General features: G+C 48.4%; 1 protein-coding gene across 2 annotated transcripts in view; it reads left to right on the plus strand.

Moving 5' to 3' along the window:
- The window catches only part of LOC115101954 (rho GTPase-activating protein 39-like), a 191,988-nt gene that overhangs the window by 19,085 nt on the left and 150,244 nt on the right, over positions 1 to 22,659 (plus strand). The window lies entirely within an intron of this gene.

Here is a 22,659-nt window from a genome sequence, read left to right on the forward strand (position 1 = left end):
TCTCGTATCCTCTCCTGTCCTCTCTCCTGTCCTCTCGTATCCTCTCCTGTCCTCTCCTCCTCACCTTTTCCTCTCAGCATGAAGAGTGGTCATGGACCATTTCCGACTGCCCGTACAGAACGAGACTTCTAATGAAGGGTTCATGGTTTAGTATTTTCAATTAACAATTGGCCAAAGGTTTTTCACCTGCCAGGTTCACCAACAAAAGACTCTTCAAGGAGGGATTTCCTTTGTATGTGTCAGAAGAGTGTTTGCATACAGCCACACACACACTCACACACACAGTGGGTCTGAGTGACTAACCTTGTTCACACCCTGTTGTCATGCAGCTCAGTCAACACAGTGGCTGAGGTGCTCAGCCAGGCACCTCTCTGTAGTTAGAGGCTTGTTGTTATCACAGACAGTGGAAAGGGTTAACTCTGGACATTCCTTTGTCTCTATATTGCTGGTTGGTGTTGCAGTTAAAAGGGTCCCCCATGACTCAGGCCCAGCAGACTGACTGGGACGCTCAGCCGGCAGGATGGAAAAGTGCTCAGTGGTGGGGAGCACAGTGTCCAGCCTGCCTAAGCCCAAATAGACTCTTCCTTCCTGTCCTGCTCCTTTCTGCTCAGGTGGTTCGCGGCTGGTGTGTGTGCACCTGTGTGTGTGTTGGTTAGATCGGGTATGGGTTGAGTGGGTTGGTTCTTCTATCCTTGTTGGGACCTAAAATCCCCTAAAGTCCCCACAAGGACTGTAAAACAAAGACAAATGATCCCTTGTGGGGATATTTCCCACATCCCCATGAGGTCAAAGGCTATTTTAAATTCAGGAGTTAGGGCTAGAATTAGAATTAGGGTAAGGGTTATTGGTTCGGTTTAGAGTTAGAGTTAGGAGTTAGGTTTAGGGTTATGGTAAGGGTAAGGTTTTGTTGTTAGGGAAAATAGGATTTTGAATGGAAACTAATTTTAGGTCCCCACGACGATAGAAGAACAAGACACGTGTGTGTGTGTGTGTGTGTGTGTGTGTGTGTGTGTGTGTGTGACGTGACAGAGATAGATGGTGAGGTTGTGGTATTGCAGTGGTTCTGGTTGTCCTGATGTTTACCCCTGCTAACCCCTGTGTAATCCAGGACCAGCCCGGGGCCTGTGGCTCAGTGTCTCCCAGGGGAGGGCCACTCAGGACAGTCATTAGTCGAGTGGATGTGGGCCTGAAGGAGAAAGCCAGTGGCAATGAATGACAATCTTTGCCATTGTCTGGCTTAATGAGTGCAGGGACAAAGCTGCTGCTCAGGAATGTCCCTGTCCATCCATCCATCCATGTTAGTTTAATGGATGCCAGACGAGGGGCTGGGAAACTCCTCTAAAAACTATTATTAACTGACAGTAGGGCCTAGAGAATGAGAGCTGGAGGAACAGTGGAGCATTTGAAGATGGTCGTGATCTGTGGCGATGCTCAGCAGTATCACAGTTCATCTGAGTAGCAGTAGTTACTTGGAGTCAAATCACAATTTATTTAAATTTCATTTAACAAAGTGACGACACAGTTTTGAGCACAAAGTCACCGGAGACGGTCTCAAGTCTCTGCTCTATAAATCTCCTTTCAGGGGGAGAGAGAGAGAGGGGGGAGAAGGATGGAGGGGGAGAGGCATTGGAGCAGAGGACATACGAATGAGATACAGTGGCAAACTGCAACACTCACCCTCTCTCTCCAGAACAGACACCATGAGGACATTCTCCCTCCCTTTATATATCTCCTCACTTCTCCTCACCTCTCCTCACTTCTCCTCACCTCTCCTCACCTCTCCTCACCTCTCCTCATTTCTCCACACTTCTCCTCACCTCTCCTCACTTCTCCTCACCCTCCTCACCCTCTCTCTCCAGAACAGACACCATGAGGACATTCTCCCTCCCTTTATATATCTCCTCACCTCTCCTCGCCTCTCCTCACCTCTCCTCACCTTTCCTCACCTCTCCTCACCTTTCCTCACCTCTCCTCACCTCTCCTCACTTCTCCTCACCTCTCCTCACCTCTCCTCTCCTCACCTCACCCCTCCTCACTTCTCCTCTCCTCACCTCTCCTCACTTCTCCTCACCTCTCCTCACTTCTCCTCACCCTCCTCACCCTCTCTCTCCAGAACAGACACCACGAGGACATTCTCCCTCCCTTTATATATCTCCTCACCTCTCCTCACTTCTCCTAACTTCTCCTCAACTCTCCTCACCTCTCCTCACCTGTCCTCACCTCTCCTCACTTCTCCTCACCCTCCTCACCCTCTCTCCCAGAACAGACACCATGAGGACATTCTCCTCCCTTTATATATCTCCTCACTTCTCCTCACCTCTCCTCACTTCTCCTCACCTCTCCTCACCTCTCCTCACCTCTCCTCATTTCTCCCCACTCCCTCACCTCTCCTCACTTCTCCTCACCCTCCTCACCCTCTCTCTCCAGAACAGACACCATGAGGACATTCTCCCTCCCTTTATATATCTCCTCACCTCTCCTCACCTCACCTCTCCTCTCCTCACTTCTCCTCACTTCTCCTCACTTCTCCCCACTTCTCCTCACCTCTCCTCACTTCTCCTCACCCTCCTCACCCTCTCTCTCCAGAACAGACACCATGAGGACATTCTCCCTCCCTTTATATATCTCCTCACCTCGCCTCTCCTCACCTCTCCTCACCTTTCCTCACCTCTCCTCACCTTTCCTCACCTCTCCTCACCTCTCCTCACCTCTCCTCACTTCTCCTCACCTCTCCTCTCCTCACCCCACCCTCCTCACTTCTCCTCTCCTCACCTCTCCCCACCTCTCCTCACTTCTCCTCACCTCTCCTCACCTCTCCTCACCCCCCTCACCTCTCATCTCCTCACCTCTCCTCACTTCTCCTCACCTCTCCTCACTTCTCCTTACCTCTCCTCACTTCTCCCCACTTCTCCTCACCTCTCCTCACTTCTTCTCACCTCTCCTCAGAGAGAGAGAGGGGGAGTAGGGAAAGGGAGAGAGAGAGAGAGAGAGGGGGAGGAGGAGAAGGTTGGAGGGGGAGGGGAGAGAGAGGGGGAGAAGGAGGGAGGGGGAGAGAGAGAGGGGGAGAGAGAGAGAGGGGGGTAGGAGGGAGGGGGAGAAGGATGGAGGTGGAGAGAGAGGGGGGAGAAGGGGGAGAGATGGAGAAGGAGAGAGGGGGAGAAGGAGGGAGGGGGAGAGAGGGGGAGAAGGAGGGAGGGGGAGAAGGAGGGAGGAGGGAGAGGGGAGAAGGAGGGAGGGAGGGGGAGAGAGAGGGGGAGAAGGAAGGAGGGAGGTAGGGGGAGAGAGAGGGGAGAGTGAGAGGGGGAGAGAGAGAGAGAGATTGGGATAAATAGGGAGGGGGAGAGAGAGAGAGGGGAGAAGGAGGAAGGGGGAGAGAGAGGGGGAGAGAGAGAGGGGGAGAATGATGGAGGGGAGAGATAGAGGGGAGAGAGAGAGGGAGAGACGGATGGAGGGGGAGAGAGAGAGAAGGATGGAGGGGAGAGAGGGAGAGAGGGAGAGAAGGATGGAGGGGGAGAGAGAGAGAGGGAGAGAAGGATGGAGGGGGAGAGAGAGAGAGAAGGATGGAGGGGGAGAGAAGGATGGAGGGGGAGAGAGAATGAGAGAAGGATGGAGGGGGAGAGAGAGTGAGAGAAGGATGGAGGGGGAGAGATAGAGGGGGGGAGAAGGAGGGAGGGGGAGAGAGAGAGGGGGGAGAAGGAGGGAGGGAGAGAGAGAGAGAGAGATTTGACAACAATGTAAGTCTATTTCCATTTTCTTTTTACCTCTGAGGAGAAACCCTCTGTCTCACTTCTCTTCCTCAGACCCCAGAGACAGAATGCAGTGTTGAGTTAACTTCTTGCGTCGAGCCATCCCGGATCCGGGATCGTGACTACAGCCTCAAGCCCATTAGCATAACGCAACGTTAACTATTCATGAAAATCGCAAATGAAATAAATAAATATGCTAGCTCTCAAGCTTAGCCTTTTGTTAACAACACTGTCATCTCAGATTTTCAAAAATATGCTTCTCAACCATAGCAAAACAAGCATTTGTGTAACAGTATTGATAGCTAGCGTTAGCATTTAGCGTTAGCATTTAGCGTTAGCATTCAGCAGGCAACATTTTCACAAAAACCAGAAAACCATTCAAATAAAATCATTTACCTTTGAAGAACTTCGGATGTTTTCAATGAAGAGACTCTTAGTTAGATAGGAAATGTTCAGGTTTTCCTGAAAGATTATTTGTGCAGGAGAAATCGGTCCGTTTTCTGCGTCATGTTTGGCTACCAAAAAAAAACGAAAATTCATTCATCCAAACGCCAAACTTTCTTCCACATTAACTCCATAATATCGACTGAAACATGGTAAACGTTGTTTAGAATCAATCCTCAAGGTGTTTTTCACATATCTCTTCATGATATATCATTCCTGGAAGTCTCCTCTCTGTCTCAATCACATGGATGAATGCGAGCAGCTTGGAGATTACGCAACAATTTCAACAAAGGACACCGGGCGGACACCTGGTAAGTGTAGTCTCTTATGGCCAATCTTCCAATGATATGCCTACAAATACGTCACAATGCTGCAGACAACTTGGAGAAACGATAGAAAGGGCAGGCCATTCGTGGCGATTTCACAGCCATATAAGGAGACAATGAAAAACAGAGCGTCAAAAATCCTGCTCATTTCCTGTTTGAAGTTTCATCTTGGTTTCGCCTGTAGCATCAGTTCTGGGGCACTCACAGATAATATCTTTGCAGTTTTGGAAACGTCAGAGTGTTTTCTTTCCAAAGCTGTCAATTATATGCATAGTCGAGCATCTTTTTGTGACAAAATATTGCACTTAAAACGGGCACGTTTTTTTATCCAATAATGAAATAGCGCCCCCATACCTTCAACAGGTTAACGGAACACACATCACAGAGGAGAAGAAAATACCCATTATAATTGGCAGGGCCACTAGTTACACACACACACACACACACACACACACACACACACACACAGACACAGACACATACACACTCGCTCTCTCTCTGGCCCTGACAGAGTGTGTAGACACAGGGCTGGAGTCAAGACTGCCTGGCGCTGGGTCCTGACTAAATAAACACACAGTGGCTGTGGGGACCAAACCATTCCTCTCCCAGATGGTGCCTGTCTATTTACCCTCTCAGCATTGCCACACACAAAGAGGGCAAGACAGAGAGGGACCAACAAACAAAAGGGACAAAATGAGGGACACGTTGAGAGGACAGGAAAAAAAGGCTGTGATTCATCCCCTGCTTCCACCATTTAAATAGATGCTTTCCTCACCTCCCCTCTTATCTCCTCTGTCCTCATCCTTTACCTTCCCTCTTATCCCCTCTGTCCTCATCCTTTACCTTCCCTCTTATCTCCTCTGTTTTCATCCTTCACCTCCCATCTTATCTCCTCTGTCCTCATCCTTTACCTCTCCTCTTATCTCCTCTGTCCTCATCCTTTACCTTCCCTCTTATCCCCTCTGTCCTCATCCTTCACCTCCCATCTTATCTCCTCTGTCCTCATCCTTTACCTCTCCTCTTATCTCCTCTGTCCTCATCCTTTACCTTCCCTCTTATCCCCTCTGTCCTCATCCTTTACCTTCCCTCTTATCTCCTCTGTTTTCATCCTTCACCTCCCCTCTTATCTCCTCTGTCCTCATCCTTTACCTTTCCTCTTATCTCCTCTCTGTTTTCATCCTTCACCTCCCATCTTATCTCCTCTGTCCTCATCCTTTACCTCCCCTCTTATCTCCTCTGTCCTCATCCTTTACCTTCCCTCTTATCTCCTCTGTCCTCATCCTTTACCTCCCCTCTTTTTCATCTCCTCTGTCCTCATCCTTCACCTCCCTCTTATCTCCTCTGTCCTCATCCTTTACCTCTCCTCTTATCTCCTCTGTCCTCATCCTTTACCTCCCCTCTTATCTCCTCTGTCCTCATCCTTTACCTTCCCTCTTATCTCCTCTGTCCTCATCCTTCACCTCCCCTCTTTTCTCCTCTGTCCTCATCCTTTACCTCCCCTCTTATCTCCTCTGTCCTCATCCTTCACCTCCCCTCTTATCTCCTCTGTCCTCATCCTTTACCTCCCCTCTTATCTCCTCTGTCCTCATCCTTTACCTCCCCTCTTATCTCCTCTGTCCTCATCCTTCACCTCCCCTCTTATCTCCTCTGTCCTCATCCACCTCCCCTCTTATCTCCTCTGTCCTCATCCTTTACCTCCCCTCTTATCCCCTCTGTCCTCATCCTTTACCTCCCCTCTTATCTCCTCTGTCCTCATCCACCTCCCCTCTTATCCCCTCTGTCCTCATCCTTCACCCCCTTCTTATCTCCTCTGTCCTCATCCTTTACCTCCCCTCTTATCTCCTCTGTCCTCATCCACCTCCCCTCTTATCTCCTCTGTCATCATCCACCTCCCCTCTTATCTCCTCTGTCCTCATCCTTTACCTCCCCTCTTATCCCCTCTGTCCTCATCCTTTACCTTCCCTCTTATCTCCTCTGTTTTCATCCTTCACCTCCCCTCTTATCTCCTCTGTCCTCATCCTTTACCTTCCCTCTTATCTCCTCTGTCCTCATCCTTTACCTTCCCTGTCCTCTTATCTCCTCTGTTTTCATCCTTCACTCTCCCATCTTATCTCCTCTGTCCTCATCCTTTACCTCCCTCTTATCTCCTCTGTCCTCATCCTTTACCTTCCCTCTTATCTCCTCTGTCCTCATCCTTTACCTCCCTCTTATCTCCTCTGTCCTCATCCTTTACCTTCCCTCTTATCTCCTCTGTCCTCATCCTTTACCTCCCCTCTTATCTCCTCTGTCCTCATCCTTCACCTCCCCTCTTATCTCCTCTGTCCTCATCCTTCACCCCATTCTTATCTCCTCTGTCCTCATCCTTTACCCCCCCTCTTATCTCCTCTGTCCTCATCCTTTACCTCCCCTCTTATCTCCTCTGTCCTCATCCACCTCCCCTCTTATCTCCTCTGTCCTCATCCTTTACCTCCCCTCTTATCCCCTCTGTCCTCATCCTTTACCTTCCCTCTTATCTCCTCTGTTTTCATCCTTCACCTCCCCTCTTATCTCCTCTGTCCTCATCCTTTACCTCCCCTCTTATCTCCTCTGTCCTCATCCTTTACCTTCCCTCTTATCTCCTCTGTCCTCATCCTTTACCTCCCCTCTTATCTCCTCTGTCCTCATCCTTTACCTTCCCTCTTATCTCCTCTGTCCTCATCCTTTACCTTCCCTCTTATCTCCTCTGTCCTCATCCTTTACCTCCCCTCTTATCTCCTCTGTCCTCATCCTTTACCTTCCCTCTTATCTCCTCTGTCCTCATCCTTTACCTCCCCTCTTATCTCCTCTGTCCTCATCCTTCACCTCCCCTCTTATCTCCTCTGTCCTCATCCACCTCCCCTCTTATCTCCTCTGTCCTCATCCTTTACCTCCCCTCTTATCCCCTCTGTCCTCATCCTTTACCTTCCCTCTTATCTCCTCTGTTTTCATCCTTCACCTCCCCTCTTATCTCCTCTGTCCTCATCCTTTACCTCCCCTCTTATCTCCTCTGTCCTCATCCACCTCCCCTCTTATCTCCTCTGTCCTCATCCACCTCCCCTCTTATCCCCTCTGTCCTCATCCTTCACCCCCTTCTTATCTCCTCTGTCCTCATCCTTTACCTCCCCTCTTATCTCCTCTGTCCTCATCCACCTCCCCTCTTATCTCCTCTGTCCTCATCCTTCACCTCCCCTCTTATCTCCTCTGTCCTCATCCACCTCCCCTCTTATCTCCTCTGTCTTCATCCTTTACCTCCCCTCTTATCCCCTCTGTCCTCATCCTTTACCTCCCCTCTTATCCCCTCTGTCCTCATCTTACGTCTGACGGTCCTCTGGGCCTTACGTCTGACGGTCCTCTGGGCCTTACATCTGACGGTCCTCTGGGCCTTACGTCTGACTGTCCTCTGGGCCTTAGGTCTGACGGTCCTCTAGAACACATAGAGTCTCTGGAACTCTGCTGTTATTCCTGATGCTTCTGAACATGTCTCATGTCTCTGTTCTAGAGCGGTCGGTTCCCCTGGGAGCCATCTGAATAATGTGGGGATAATGTTGGAGCGATAGGGCTAACGCTAGCCTAATTACACCATTTCCTCAATCTACTATTACTGGAGCATGTGCCCTGTGATCCGGTGTGTACGTCACATACAAATGTGTTACCGTGTGTGTTTCTGGTACCGTTTGACTGTACAGTATGAACATGGTAAAGGAGAAAATGTGAAGCAGATTGCTGTCTAGGCAGAAGCTAGCCTAGCTGATTAGAGACCACTTTAGAGATGATAACTGATAGCAACTGCTACAAATGACTGGTGAGCATGCTTAAGGGGGGAACCTAATGGAGTGTGTGTGTGTGTGTGAGTGTAATTAGTGAGTGTGCGTGTGTGTGTGCGTGCGTGTGTGTGTGTGTGCGTGCGTGTGTGTGTGTGTGATAGATGTCTCCAGAAGAGTGATGAGCTAGGGGGATAATCCTTGGCATTAGAAGGATATAGTAAGAGGGGCCATATTTCTCCAGCCAGGAATGACTAAATGTTTTGGCAGATTTAGCGCTGGCTCTCAAATCTCTGGTGCTCTTTCTGTGAGGAGAGGGAAACAGTGATGGTCTGGACAAGGCTGTCAGCAGAACGAGGACAAACAGCTCTCTCTCTCTCTCTCCCTCTCCTTCTCCCTCTCCCTCTCCCTCTCCCTCTCCTTCTCCCTCTCCTTCTCCCTCTCTCCCACTCCCTCTCTCTCTCTGTCTCTCTTCTCTGTCTCTCTATCTCTGTCTCTCCCTCTCCCCTCTCTCTCTCTCGCTCTCTCTCTCTCTCTTCTCTGTCTTCTCTGTCTCTCTCTGTCTCTCTGTCTCTCTGTCTCTCTCTCTCTGTCTCTCTCTCTGTCTCTCTCTCTCTCTCTCTCTCTCTGTCTCTCTATCTCTTTCTGTCTCTCTCTCTCTCTCTCTCTCTGTCTCTCTCTCTCTGTCTCTCTCTGTCTCTCTCGTCTCTCTAGCTCTCTGTCTCTTTCTCTGTCTCTCTCTGTCTCTGTCTCTGTCTCTGTCTCTGTATCTCTCTCTCTCTCTCTCTCTCTCTCTCTCTCTCTCTCTCTCTCTCTCTCTCTGGTAGTTACCATGGGGAAACATTTAGGACAACATTAAGTCATTATCCATGCATCTAGAAAAGGTCATGACCTTAATGATGCATTCTGCGCTGCCTCACATAAATACTTACACACAGTCTGACTCACACACAGTCTGACTCACATACAGTCTGACTCACATACAGTCTGACTCACACAAATAAACACTAAAAACTGAATAGAAAGAAGGTAGAGTTTTGTCTTGAGGTAATATGTACATGTAGGTAGAGTTATTAAAGTGACTATGCATAGATGACAACAGAGAGTGGCAGTGGTGTAGAGAAGGAGGGGGGGCACTGCAAATAGTCTGGGTAGCCATTTGACTAGATGTTCAGGAGTCTTATGGCTTAGGTGGGTAGAAGCTGTTTAGAAGCCTCTTGGACCTAGACTTGGCGCTCCGGTACCGCTTGCCGTGAGGTAGCAGAGAGAACAGTCTCGGACTAGGTTGGCTGAGTCTTTGACAATTTTTAGGGCCTTCCTCTGACACCGCCTGGTATAGAGGTCCTGGGTGGCAGGCAGCTTAGCCCCAGTGATGTACTGGGCCATACGCACTACCCTCTGTAGTGCCTTGCGGTCGGAGGCCGAGCAGTTGCCGGCAGTGATGCTCTCGATGTTGCAGCTGTAGAACCTTTTGAGGATCTGAGGACCCATGCCAAATCTTTTCAGTCTCCTGAGGGGGAATAGGTTTTGTCGTGCCCTCTTCACGACTGTCTTGGTGTGTTTGGACCATTTTAGTTTGTTGGTGATGTGGACACCAAGGAACTTGAAGCTCTCAACCTGCTCCACTATAGAGAGAGACTCCGGGGAGAGAGAGAGTGAACATCAGTCTTCAACTCTGTATGAGGTTCAGGGTAATGTGGCAGGGGGTCATCCACACCAGTCAGCCCAGACAGCAGAAGAGATCAGATACAGTTCCCTCTCAGAGACTTTGGAGGGGTCATCCACACCAGTCAGTCCAGACAGCAGAAGAGATCAGATACAGTTCCCTCTCAGAGACTTTGGAGTCAGACGTCTCAGGGAGCATTCTGGAAGACAGAGAGAGAGACCAAACAGACACACAGACTGTAGAGCTTCTGTGTCTCACAGATTGGGGCGGCAGGGTAGCCTAGTGGTTAGAGTGTTGGACTAGTAACCGGAAGGTTGCAAGTTCAAACCCCTGAGCTGACAAGGTACAAATCTGAACAGGCAGTTAACCCACTGTTCCTAGGCCGTCATTGAAAATAAGAATTTGTTCTTAACTGACTTGCCTAGTTAAATAAAGGTACAATTAAAAAATATATAAAAAAACAGCACACTACCTGCATAGAGTAGGTGGTAGTTAGCCTAGCTGTTAAGAGCATTGCGCCAGTAACCAAAAGGTCTCTGGTTTGAATCCCCAAGCCAACTAGGTGAAAAATCTGTCGATGTGCCCTTAAGCAAGGCACTTACCCCTAATTACTCCTGTAAGTTAGTCTGGATCAGAATGTCTGCTAAATGACTCAAATGTAGAGTGTAAGTCTAATACACTGTAACATGAATTGAAGTGATAGACAGTGTTGAGCTATCAGACCAGACAGCTGCAATGAGAGTGTGAGACGACAGCTAGTTGCTGTAGGTCTAAGGGCCCATGTCTCTGTCTCCTCCTCCACAGAGAGGGACAGTTGCAGACAGTACAGTGGTGGAGATACCAGGGGAGAGAGAAATGCTGGTGTTCTGATCTGATCCTCTCTCAGATGTGAACCACAGCTGGTGTGCCCCAATGTTCAACAGGACCCTGCGTCAGCCACAGTGTCGAGCGTCTACAGTGTAAAGATCTCCTGGGCGGTAGAGAAGGCTCTTGTTGATCTGTGTGTCTCCAGCGTGAGGTGCTGAATGTGGAAGAGTGTGTGGAGCACGCCAGGAGAAATGCTCTGGGATGGAGCAGGCCCTGACCTGGCTTGGACACACGGGTCAAGTTTGCTTTAGTCCCTCAGAAATAGCGTTTGGCAGGACAGTGCGTGGTGTGCTCAGCAGAATTTATACATGGATCATTTGTGACCGACCAGTTCAAATCGGTCTTATTTAGCAAAATTAGAAATAGTGTTTTTTTACATTGGACAACAGAGCTACACATATCATACACTACATTTGAGGAACAATGGGAAAGTTTTTTTTTTTTTTTTAAGTTGATAAACTTGTAAACTCACTTTTGAGAAAAAGACCTTTTGAATGTTTTGGTACCTACTGGAGAGCTCTTCTTTGTCTACATCCATTCAGTATCGTTCACACCCTCTTAAGCCCCACCCATCTCTTTAAGGATTCACGAGATGAAGACTAAAAGTGGTAGTAGCAATAAGGAAATATTCCAGGTAAACAGAAAGTGTCCAGATAAAAATATCTTATACATATTAAACGACACAACTTGTCTAAATGGATGGGTCATGTGAAAGAACTGCTATATCCCCAACCACATCTAGCTAAGTGGATGGGTCTCTACAGTAGGTGCTATATCCCCAACCACATCTAGCTAAGTGGATGGGTCTCTACAGTAGGTACTATATCCCCCAACCACATCTAGCTAAGTGGATGGGTCTCTACAGTAGGTGCTATATCCCCAACCACATCTAGCTAAGTGGATGGGTCTCTACAGTAGGTGCTATATCCCCAACCACATCTAGCTAAGTGGATGGGTCTCTACAGTAGGTGCTATATCCCCAACCACATCTAGCTAAGTGGATGGGTCTCTACAGTAGGTACTATATCCCCAACCACATCTAGCTAAGTGGATGGGTCTCTACAGTAGGTGCTATATCCCCAACCACATCTAGCTAAGTGGATGGGTCTCTACAGTAGGTGCTATATCCCCAACCACATCTAGCTAAGTGGATGGGTCTCTACAGTAGGTGCTATATCCCCCAACCACATCTAGCTAAGTGGATGGGTCTCTACAGTAGGTGCTATATCCCCAACCACATCTAGCTAAGTGGATGGGTCTCTACAGTAGGTACTATATCCCCCAACCACATCTAGCTAAGTGGATGGGTCTCTACAGTAGGTGCTATATCCCCAACCACATCTAGCTAAGTGGATGGGTCTCTACAGTAGGTGCTATATCCCCAACCACATCTAGCTAAGTGGATGGGTCTCTACAGTAGGTGCTATATCCCCCAACCACATCTAGCTAAGTGGATGGGTCTCTACAGTAGGTGCTATATCCCCAACCACATCTAGCTAAGTGGATGGGTCTCTACAGTAGGTGCTATATCCCCAACCACATCTAGCTAAGTGGATGGGTCTCTACAGTAGGTACTATATCCCCCAACCACATCTAGCTAAGTGGATGGGTCTCTACAGTAGGTGCTATATCCCCCAACCACATCTAGCTAAGTGGATGGGTCTCTACAGTAGGTGCTATATCCCCAACCACATCTAGCTAAGTGGATGGGTCTCTACAGTAGGTGCTATATCCCCAACCACATCTAGCTAAGTGGGTCTCTATGGTTCCCCAACCACATCTAGCAATAGGTGCTATATCCCCCAACCACATCTAGCTAAGTGGATGGGTCTCTACAGTAGGTGCTATATCCCCAACCACATCTAGCTAAGTGGATGGGTCTCTACAGTAGGTGCTATATCCCCAACCACATCTAGCTAAGTGGATGGGTCTCTACAGTAGGTGCTATATCCCCAACCACATCTAGCTAAGTGGATGGGTCTCTACAGTAGGTGCTATATCCCCAACCACATCTAGCTAAGTGGATGGGTCTCTACAGTAGGTGCTATATCCCCAACCACATCTAGCTAAGTGGATGGGTCTCTACAGTAGGTGCTATATCCCCAACCACATCTAGCTAAGTGGATGGGTCTCTACAGTAGGTGCTATGGATCCCCAACCACATCTAGCTAAGTGGATGGGTCTCTACAGTAGGTGCTATATCCCCAACCACATCTAGCTAAGTGGATGGGTCTCTACAGTAGGTGCTATATCCCCAACCACATCTAGCTAAGTGGATGGGTCTCTACAGTAGGTGCTATATCCCCAACCACATCTAGCTAAGTGGATGGGTCTCTACAGTAGGTGCTATATCCCCAACCACATCTAGCTAAGTGGATGGGTCTCTACAGTAGATGCTATATCCCCAACCACATCTAGCTAAGTGGATGGGTCTCTACAGTAGGTGCTATATCCCCAACCACATCTAGCTAAGGGATGGGTCTCTACAGTAGGTGCTATATCCCCAACCACATCTAGCTACGTGGATGGGTCTCTACAATAGGTACTATATCCCCAACCACATCTAGCTAAGTGGATGGGTCTCTACAGTAGGTACTATATCCCCAACCACATCTAGCTAAGTGGATGGGTCTCTACAGTAGGTGCTATATCCCCAACCACATCTAGCTAAGTGGATGGGTCTCTACAGTAGGTACTATATCCCCCAACCACATCTAGCTAAGTGGATGGGTCTCTACAGTAGGTGCTATATCCCCCAACCACATCTAGCTAAGTGGATGGGTCTCTACAGTAGGTGCTATATCCCCAACCACATCTAGCTAAGTGGATGGGTCTCTACAGTAGGTGCTATATCCCCAACCACATCTAGCTAAGTGGATGGGTCTCTACAGTAGGTGCTATATCCCCCAACCACATCTAGCTAAGTGGATGGGTCTCTACAGTAGGTACTATATCCCCCAACCACATCTAGCTAAGTGGATGGGTCTCTACAGTAGGTGCTATATCCCCCAACCACATCTAGCTAAGTGGATGGGTCTCTACAGTAGGTACTATATCCCCCAACCACATCTAGCTAAGTGGATGGGTCTCTACAGTAGGTGCTATATCCCCAACCTTGTCTAGCTAAGTGGATGGGTCTCTACAGTAGGTGCTATATCCCCAACCTTGTCTAGCTAAGTGGATGGGTCTCTACAGTAGGTGCTATATCCCCAACCTTGTCTAGCTAAGTGGATGGGTCTCTACAGTAGGTGCTATATCCCCAACCTTGTCTAGCTAAGTGGATGGGTCTCTACAGTAGGTGCTATATCCCCAACCTTGTCTAGCTAAGTGGATGGGTCTCTACAGTAGGTGCTATATCCCCAACCTTGTCTAGCTAAGTGGATGGGTCTCTACAGTAGGTGCTATATCCCCAACAACATCTAGCTAAGTGGATGGGTCTCTACAGTAGGTACTATATCCCCCAACCACATCTAGCTAAGTGGATGGGTCTCTACAGTAGGTGCTATATCCCCCAACCACATCTAGCTAAGTGGATGGGTCTCTACAGTAGGTGCTATATCCCCAACCACATCTAGCTAAGTGGATGGGTCTCTACAATAGGTGCTATATCCCCCAACCACATCTAGCTAAGTGGATGGGTCTCTACAGTAGGTGCTGTATCCCCCAACCACATCTAGCTAAGTGGATGGGTCTCTACAGTAGGTGCTATATCCCCCAACCACATCTAGCTAAGTGGATGGGTCTCTACAGTAGGTGCTATATCCCCAACCACATCTAGCTAAGTGGATGGGTCTCTACAGTAGGTGCTATATCCCCCAACCACATCTAGCTAAGTGGATGGGTCTCTACAGTAGGTGCTATATCCCCAACCACATCTAGCTAAGTGGATGGGTCTCTACAGTAGGTGCTATATCCCCAACCACATCTAGCTAAGTGGATGGGTCTCTACAGTAGGTGCTATATCCCCCAACCACATCTAGCTAAGTGGATGGGTCTCTACAGTAGGTGCTATATCCCCAACCACATCTAGCTAAGTGGATGGGTCTCTACAGTAGGTGCTATATCCCCAACCACATCTAGCTAAGTGGATGGGTCTCTACAGTAGGTACTATATCCCCCAACCACATCTAGCTAAGTGGATGGGTCTCTACAGTAGGTGCTATATCCCCCAACCACATCTAGCTAAGTGGATGGGTCTCTACAGTAGGTGCTATATCCCCAACCACATCTAGCTAAGTGGATGGGTCTCTACAGTAGGTGCTATATCCCCAACCACATCTAGCTAAGTGGATGGTTCTCTACAATAGGTGCTATATCCCCCAACCACATCTAGCTAAGTGGATGGGTCTCTACAGTAGGTGCTATATCCCCAACCACATCTAGCTAAGTGGATGGGTCTCTACAGTAGGTGCTATATCCCCCAACCACATCTAGCTAAGTGGATGGGTCTCTACAGTAGGTGCTATATCCCCAACCACATCTAGCTAAGTGGATGGGTCTCTACAGTAGGTGCTATATCCCCAACCACATCTAGCTAAGTGGATGGGTCTCTACAGTAGGTGCTATATCCCCAACCACATCTAGCTAAGTGGATGGGTCTCTACAGTAGGTGCTATATCCCCAACCACATCTAGCTAAGTGGATGGGTCTCTACAGTAGGTGCTATATCCCCAACCACATCTAGCTAAGTGGATGGGTCTCTACAGTAGGTGCTATATCCCCCAACCACATCTAGCTAAGTGGATGGGTCTCTACAGTAGGTGCTATATCCCCAACCACATCTAGCTAAGTGGATGGGTCTCTACAGTAGGTGCTATATCCCCAACCACATCTAGCTAAGTGGATGGGTCTCTACAGTAGGTGCTATATCCCCAACCACATCTAGCTAAGTGGATGGGTCTCTACAGTAGATGCTATATCCCCAACCACATCTAGCTAAGTGGATGGGTCTCTACAGTAGGTGCTATATCCCCAACCACATCTAGCTAAGTGGATGGGTCTCTACAGTAGGTGCTATATCCCCCAACCACATCTAGCTACGTGGATGGGTCTCTACAATAGGTACTATATCCCCCAACCACATCTAGCTAAGTGGATGGGTCTCTACAGTAGGTACTATATCCCCAACCACATCTAGCTAAGTGGATGGGTCTCTACAGTAGGTGCTATATCCCCCAACCACATCTAGCTAAGTGGATGGGTCTCTACAGTAGGTACTATATCCCCCAACCACATCTAGCTAAGTGGATGGGTCTCTACAGTAGGTGCTATATCCCCCAACCACATCTAGCTAAGTGGATGGGTCTCTACAGTAGGTGCTATATCCCCAACCACATCTAGCTAAGTGGATGGGTCTCTACAGTAGGTGCTATATCCCCAACCACATCTAGCTAAGTGGATGGGTCTCTACAGTAGGTGCTATATCCCCCAACCACATCTAGCTAAGTGGATGGGTCTCTACAGTAGGTACTATATCCCCCAACCACATCTAGCTAAGTGGATGGGTCTCTACAGTAGGTGCTATATCCCCCAACCACATCTAGCTAAGTGGATGGGTCTCTACAGTAGGTGCTATATCCCCAACCTTGTCTAGCTAAGTGGATGGGTCTCTACAGTAGGTGCTATATCCCCAACCTTGTCTAGCTAAGTGGATGGGTCTCTACAGTAGGTGCTATATCCCCAACCTTGTCTAGCTAAGTGGATGGGTCTCTACAGTAGGTTCTATATCCCCAACCTTGTCTAGCTAAGTGGATGGGTCTCTACAGTAGGTGCTATATCCCCAACCTTGTCTAGCTAAGTGGATGGGTCTCTACAGTAGGTGCTATATCCCCAACCTTGTCTAGCTAAGTGGATGGGTCTCTACAGTAGGTGCTATATCCCCAACAACATCTAGCTAAGTGGATGGGTCTCTACAGTAGGTACTATATCCCCCAACCACATCTAGCTAAGTGGATGGGTCTCTACAGTAGGTGCTATATCCCCCAACCACATCTAGCTAAGTGGATGGGTCTCTACAGTAGGTACTATATCCCCCAACCACATCTAGCTAAGTGGATGGGTCTCTACAGTAGGTGCTATATCCCCCAACCACATCTAGCTAAGTGGATGGGTCTCTACAGTAGGTGCTATATCCCCCAACCACATCTAGCTAAGTGGATGGGTCTCTACAGTAGGTGCTATATCCCCCAACCACATCTAGCTAAGTGGATGGGTCTCTACAGTAGGTGCTATATCCCCAACCACATCTAGCTAAGTGGATGGGTCTCTACAGTAGGTGCTATATCCCCAACCACATCTAGCTAAGTGGATGGGTCTCTACAGTAGGTGCTATATCCCCAACCACATCTAGCTAAGTGGATGGGTCTCTACAGTAGGTGCTATATCCCCAACCACATCTAGCTAAGTGGATGGGTCTCTACAGTAGGTGCTATATCCCCAACCACATCTAGCTAAGTGGATGGGTCTCTACAGTAGGTGCTATATCCCCAACCACATCTAGCTAAGTGGATGGGTCTCTACAGTAGGTGCTATATCCCCAACCACATCTAGCTAAGTGGATGGGTCTCTACAGTAGGTGCTATATCCCCAACCACATCTAGCTAAGTGGATGGGTCTCTACAGTAGGTGCTATATCCCCCAACCACATCTAGCTAAGTGGATGGGTCTCTACAGTAGGTGCTATATCCCCAACCACATCTAGCTAAGTGGATGGGTCTCTACAGTAGGTGCTATATCCCCAACCACATCTAGCTAAGTGGATGGGTCTCTACAGTAGGTGCTATATCCCCAACCACATCTAGCTAAGTGGATGGGTCTCTACAGTAGGTGCTATATCCCCAACCACATCTAGCTAAGTGGATGGGTCTCTACAGTAGGTGCTATATCCCCAACCACATCTAGCTAAGTGGATGGGTCTCTACAGTAGGTGCTATATCCCCAACCACATCTAGCTAAGTGGATGGGTCTCTACAGTAGGTGCTATATCCCCCAACCACATCTAGCTAAGTGGATGGGTCTCTACAGTAGGTGCTATATCCCCAACCACATCTAGCTAAGTGGATGGGTCTCTACAGTAGGTGATATATCCCCAACCACATCTAGCTAAGTGGATGGGTCTCTACAGTAGGTGCTATATCCCCCAACCACATCTAGCTAAGTGGATGGGTCTCTACAGTAGGTGCTATATCCCACAACCACATCTAGCTAAGTGGATGGGTCTCTACAGTAGGTACTATATCCCCCAACCACATCTAGCTAAGTGGATGGGTCTCTACAGTAGGTGCTATATCCCCAACCACATCTAGCTAAGTGGATGGGTCTCTACAATAGGTGCTATATCCCCCAACCACATCTAGCTAAGTGGATGGGTCTCTACAGTAGGTGCTATATCCCCCAACCACATCTAGCTAAGTGGATGGGTCTCTACAGTAGGTGCTATATCCCCAACCACATCTAGCTAAGTGGATGGGTCTCTACAATAGGTGCTATATCCCCCAACCACATCTAGCTAAGTGGATGGGTCTCTACAGTAGGTGCTGTATCCCCCAACCACATCTAGCTAAGTGGATGGGTCTCTACAGTAGGTGCTATATCCCCCAACCACATCTAGCTAAGTGGATGGGTCTCTACAGTAGGTGCTATATCCCCCAACCACATCTAGCTAAGTGGATGGGTCTCTACAGTAGGTGCTATATCCCCCAACCACATCTAGCTAAGTGGATGGGTCTCTACAGTAGGTGCTATATCCCCAACAACATCTAGCTAAGTGGATGGGTCTCTACAGTAGGTGCTATATCCCCAACCACATCTAGCTAAGTGGATGGGTCTCTACAGTAGGTGCTATATCCCCAACCACATCTAGCTAAGTGGATGGGTCTCTACAGTAGGTGCTATATCCCCAACCACATCTAGCTAAGTGGATGGGTCTCTACAGTAGGTGCTATATCCCCAACCACATCTAGCTAAGTGGATGGGTCTCTACAGTAGGTGCTATATCCCCAACCACATCTAGCTAAGTGGATGGGTCTCTACAGTAGGTGCTATATCCCACAACCACATCTAGCTAAGTGGATGGGTCTCTACAATAGGTGCTATATCCCCCAACCACATCTAGCTAAGTGGATGGGTCTCTACAGTAGGTGCTATATCCCCCAACCACATATTGCTGAGTGGATGGTTCTCTACAGTAGGTGCTATATCCCCAACCTTGTCTAGCTAAGTGGATGGGTCTCTACAGTAGGTACTATATCCCCCAACCACATCTAGCTAAGTGGATGGGTCTCTACAGTAGGTGCTATATCCCCCAACCACATCTAGCTAAGTGGATGGGTGTCTACAGTAGGTGCTATATCCCCCAACCACATCTAGCTAAGTGGATGGTTCTCTACAGTAGGTGCTATATCCCCAACCTTGTCTAGCTAAGTGGATGGGTCTCTACAGTAGGTGCTATATCCCCCAGCCACATATTGCTGAGTGGATGGTTCTCTACAATAGGTGCTATATCCCCCAACCACATCTAGCTAAGTGGATGGTTCTCTACAGTAGGTGCTATATCCCCAACCTTGTCTAGCTAAGTGGATGGGTCTCTACAGTAGGTGCTATATCCCCCAACCACATCTAGCTAAGTGGATGGGTCTCTACAGTAGGTGCTATATCCCCCAACCACATCTAGCTAAGTGGATGGGTCTCTACAGTAGGTGCTATATCCCACAACCACATCTAGCTAAGTGGATGGGTCTCTACAATAGGTGCTATATCCCCCAACCACATCTAGCTAAGTGGATGGGTCTCTACAGTAGGTGCTATATCCCCCAACCACATATTGCTGAGTGGATGGTTCTCTACAGTAGGTGCTATATCCCCAACCTTGTCTAGCTAAGTGGATGGGTCTCTACAGTAGGTACTATATCCCCCAACCACATCTAGCTAAGTGGATGGGTCTCTACAGTAGGTGCTATATCCCCCAACCACATCTAGCTAAGTGGATGGGTGTCTACAGTAGGTGCTATATCCCCAACCACATCTAGCTAAGTGGATGGTTCTCTACAGTAGGTGCTATATCCCCCAACCACATCTAGCTAAGTGGATGGGTCTCTACAGTAGGTGCTATATCCCCCAACCACATATTGCTGAGTGGATGGTTCTCTACAATAGGTGCTATATCCCCCAACCTTATCTAGCTAAGTGGATGGGTCTCTACAGTAGGTACTATATCCCCCAACCACATCTAGCTAAGTGGATGGGTCTCTACAGTAAGTGCTATATCCCACAACCACATCTAGCTAAGTGGATGGGTCTCTACAGTAGGTACTATATCCCCCAACCACATCTAGCTAAGTGGATGGGTCTCTATGGGTCCCCCAACCACATATTGCTGAGTGGATGGTGCTGTATCCCCAACCACATCTAGCTATGTGGATGGGTCTCTACAGTAGGTGCTATATCCCCCAACCACATATTGCTGAGTGGATGGTTCTCTACAGTAGGTGCTATATCCCCAACCTTGTCTAGCTAAGTGGATGGGTCTCTACAGTAGGTACTATATCCCCCAACCACATCTAGCTAAGTGGATGGGTCTCTACAGTAGGTGCTATATCCCCCAACCACATCTAGCTAAGTGGATGGGTCTCTACAGTAGGTGCTATATCCCCCAACCACATCTAGCTAAGTGGATGGGTCTCTACAGTAGGTGCTATATCCCCCAACCACATCTAGCTAAGTGGATGGGTCTCTACAGTAGGTGCTATATCCCCAACCACATCTAGCTAAGTGGATGGGTCTCTACAGTAGGTGCTATATCCCCAACCTTGTCTAGCTAAGTGGATGGGTCTCTACAGTAGGTACTATATCCCCCAACCACATCTAGCTAAGTGGATGGGTCTCTACAGTAGGTGCTATATCCCCCAACCACATCTAGCTAAGTGGATGGGTCTCTACAGTAGGTGCTATATCCCCCAACCACATCTAGCTAAGTGGATGGGTCTCTACAGTAGGTGCTATATCCCACAACCACATCTAGCTAAGTGGATGGGTCTCTACAATAGGTGCTATATCCCCCAACCACATCTAGCTAAGTGGATGGGTCTCTACAGTAGGTGCTATATCCCCCAACCACATATTGCTGAGTGGATGGTTCTCTACAGTAGGTGCTATATCCCCAACCTTGTCTAGCTAAGTGGATGGGTCTCTACAGTAGGTACTATATCCCCCAACCACATCTAGCTAAGTGGATGGGTCTCTACAGTAGGTGCTATATCCCCCAACCACATCTAGCTAAGTGGATGGGTGTCTACAGTAGGTGCTATATCCCCAACCACATCTAGCTAAGTGGATGGTTCTCTACAGTAGGTGCTATATCCCCAACCTTGTCTAGCTAAGTGGATGGGTCTCTACAGTAGGTGCTATATCCCCCAACCACATATTGCTGAGTGGATGGTTCTCTACAATAGGTGCTATATCCCCCAACCACATCTAGCTAAGTGAATGGTTCTCTACAGTAGGTGCTATATCCCCAACCTTGTCTAGCTAAGTGGATGGGTCTCTACAGTAGGTGCTATATCCCCCAACCACATCTAGCTAAGTGGATGGGTCTCTACAGTAGGTGCTATATCCCCCAACCACATCTAGCTAAGTGGATGGGTCTCTACAGTAGGTGCTATATCCCACAACCACATCTAGCTAAGTGGATGGGTCTCTACAATAGGTGCTATATCCCCCAACCACATCTAGCTAAGTGGATGGGTCTCTACAGTAGGTGCTATATCCCCCAACCACATATTGCTGAGTGGATGGGTCTCTACAGTAGGTGCTATATCCCACAACCACATCTAGCTAAGTGGATGGGTCTCTACAATAGGTGCTATATCCCCCAACCACATCTAGCTAAGTGGATGGGTCTCTACAGTAGGTGCTATATCCCCCAACCACATATTGCTGAGTGGATGGTTCTCTACAGTAGGTGCTATATCCCCAACCTTGTCTAGCTAAGTGGATGGGTCTCTACAGTAGGTACTATATCCCCCAACCACATCTAGCTAAGTGGATGGGTCTCTACAGTAGGTGCTATATCCCCCAACCACATCTAGCTAAGTGGATGGGTGTCTACAGTAGGTGCTATATCCCCCAACCACATCTAGCTAAGTGGATGGTTCTCTACAGTAGGTGCTATATCCCCAACCTTGTCTAGCTAAGTGGATGGGTCTCTACAGTAGGTGCTATATCCCCCAACCACATATTGCTGAGTGGATGGTTCTCTACAATAGGTGCTATATCCCCCAACCACATCTAGCTAAGTGGATGGTTCTCTACAGTAGGTGCTATATCCCCAACCTTGTCTAGCTAAGTGGATGGGTCTCTACAGTAGGTGCTATATCCCCCAACCACATCTAGCTAAGTGGATGGGTCTCTACAGTAGGTGCTATATCCCCCAACCACATCTAGCTAAGTGGATGGGTCTCTACAGTAGGTGCTATATCCCACAACCACATCTAGCTAAGTGGATGGGTCTCTACAATAGGTGCTATATCCCCCAACCACATCTAGCTAAGTGGATGGGTCTCTACAGTAGGTGCTATATCCCCCAACCACATATTGCTGAGTGGATGGTTCTCTACAGTAGGTGCTATATCCCCAACCTTGTCTAGCTAAGTGGATGGGTCTCTACAGTAGGTACTATATCCCCCAACCACATCTAGCTAAGTGGATGGGTCTCTACAGTAGGTGCTATATCCCCCAACCACATCTAGCTAAGTGGATGGGTCTCTACAGTAAGTGCTATATCCCACAACCACATCTAGCTAAGTGGATGGGTCTCTACAGTAGGTACTATATCC

This window comes from Oncorhynchus nerka, linkage group LG20 (genome assembly GCF_034236695.1).
Source record: "Oncorhynchus nerka isolate Pitt River linkage group LG20, Oner_Uvic_2.0, whole genome shotgun sequence".
In the NCBI taxonomy this organism is placed as follows: Eukaryota; Metazoa; Chordata; class Actinopteri; order Salmoniformes; family Salmonidae; genus Oncorhynchus; species Oncorhynchus nerka.